This window comes from Panthera uncia, assembly GCF_023721935.1.
Source record: "Panthera uncia isolate 11264 chromosome B2 unlocalized genomic scaffold, Puncia_PCG_1.0 HiC_scaffold_24, whole genome shotgun sequence".
NCBI classification, from domain to species: domain Eukaryota; kingdom Metazoa; phylum Chordata; class Mammalia; order Carnivora; family Felidae; genus Panthera; species Panthera uncia.
The window spans coordinates 119000376-119002816 of record NW_026057580.1 but is presented as its reverse complement, the minus strand read 5'-3'; positions in this window follow the sequence as shown (position 1 = coordinate 119002816).

Sequence of the window (2441 nt, the reverse complement as noted above, 5' to 3'; positions counted from 1 at the left end):
AGCCTCAAGGGTGACCCTAAGGGAGGATCGCCAGGTGTCCCGTGGCAAAGCACGGCCTTAGGCATTATCTGCAGAACTACCACGGTTCTGTCCCAGAACGCTAGGGGCGCGTGCCTGGGAGGGGGCCCTACCAGGGCAGGCACCACACGCAGTTGTCCACGTTACCTGGACACAGCGGAGCCAGGAGGACGGAGCTACAGGAAAACAGGCAACGAGAAAGCACTTGGCTAGACGGCCCGTGACAGAGTAAGACTGGAAAATCGGTGGCAAGTGGTGTCTAAGCTCTGGACGAGGACCGTGGAAGAGGGAAGTGCTTAGGCCTCCTGAGAAGAGCTGTGGGCAGAGGCCGTACCCCACACGGGAGCCCACCACCGGCACCCGGGGACGCAACGGCCTGTCCCTGGACGTGACTGCTCTCGGTCAGCGGGCTCACAAAGCCTCCCTCACTGCCCGTTGTTCTGACAGCACTGCTTCCGAGAAGCCCAGCAAGGAGGCCCGTGGACCACACCCGCCGCGCACTGCGAAGCGGCCAGCTGGAGGACGTGGCGGGGGACAGACGCATCTACACTGGCTGGCAGCCGTGCCCCGTGGGGCTGCTGTCCCCCCAGATGGGCCTCATGCCCCGAACTGCCACTCAGCTTACAGCGCGTCTCACTGCCAGCACACAGGTGGCGGAAGCACGAGCGATGGGAACGGTTCCTCTCGTTACAGTACCTGAGCCACTAGCCTGTCTCGTGATTCTGGACTGTGCTGGCCGGAAGGTTCCTGAGAAGCTTCCACAGAGGGACACGGGTGCCCCACTGGCCTGCAGGCTGAGAGGCCACCCGTCTCCCCCGGATGCCTCGTGTCAATAAACAAAAAGGCCAAGAGGGGTTGACCGTGACGGTGTGGGCGACTGCTCCTCACTCGCTTAGGGACAGGCGTGCTGCCAGACAGGGGAGCAGGGACGAGTGTGTCTGGAATCGAGGGGTCATCTGGGGAACCTCCGAGTATTCCCACGTCCAGGGATCGGAGCCGGTGGGAAACTAGTTGGCAAAACCAGAAAGACTTGAGAGAAACCCTTCGGGAAAGCAGCCTGGGCCGCCCTACCAGGTAAGTGGCTAAGGGCAGAGGAACACGGAATGTGCTGGAGAAAAGGGGATTTTTAATACCAACTTCTGCAGATCACCAGGTGCACAGGCCCCACCTATTCCTTCGCAGGTTTGGTAAGTATATGGGTTCTCTTGTCTGCCCTTTTCCGGTCCAGCTCCAACATCAGCAGGGTTAAGAGTGGTTACTCCTACAAATCGTCACTTAGAATCTGGCCAAGGGAGGTTGTGACCACCTGCCAAAGAACACGTCCCAGGAGCAGAAACGGGGACTTGTGGGATTCGGGGTCTACACTTGCAAACAGCAAGGATGCTTCACGGGGGCAGAAGCTCGGTGCTCTGCCTTCACCCAGGAGTTTAGTTTAAAAAAGGTGTGGCGGGTACTGAGTTGGCAAAGGGATGGACGGAATGTGCCAGAATGTCTGTCGTCCCACAGCATCATCCCTCGACACTGTTCTCCGACAGCAAAGAAGCCAGAAACGCATGTGCTGGATGTCCTTCCTTGGAGGGCTGTGGGTTAGAACCTGCCGGCCAGGTTTGCAAAGCAGAGAGGAGGCCACAGTTCACTGTATGTGGCCTAGCGCACATGCAGACCTGGGGTCCGGACAGCCTCACGGGGGCCCTGACGGCTGCTGGCTTTGCGGCTGCCACCTGAGACAGACGGTCAGACAGCTGCAGCGGCACAGGGAGCCCTGGAGAAGCGCAGACCTTGGCTCTCTGGGCTGGACTGAGGTGGCTGCACCCTGTCCCTCACCCCTCCGGCTCTGCCCGCTCTTGCACGGGACTCTCCTTACCCTGACACGTGCCTGGGCTCCTGCTCTCCCAGCCACGTGCTGCCCGGCGCCCACGTCTGCCTGGCGTACCTCCCAGGAGCTGTTCCTCCTGACCCTTCCCATGGGACCTGGATCGTCCAACCTCACTCCCAGCTCCGGGGATGAGGCCAGACTGGCCCAAGCTCGCTCTCTGTGTCCCGGTGGTTGCTCAGGACTGGACACCTACACAGCTTGGCCAGTGAGTACAGACGGTGGCAGGGTCCTGGCCACAGTGACAGTTTTCAAGAGTTCTCTGGGTGACATGGGGTGAAAAGCCCCCCCCGCCCCTGGACACTGTGTCATGGTGGGGGGGGGGGGCACCAAACTGCCATGGCCACTTGGTTTCAGGATGGGACCCAGCCTGAGGTTCACACCGACTCAGGAACAGCAAGTCAGAAAACCGCAGAGAAACGGAACTGGATCCCTGATCAAACAGACCCTGGAAACCACCCTACCTTTGGATTTTCAATTTCCATGCAGGTAAATAAAGCCTGTGTGGACCGGGTTTCTGGATGTAGCCCAAAGCATCTTGACCTGTAAG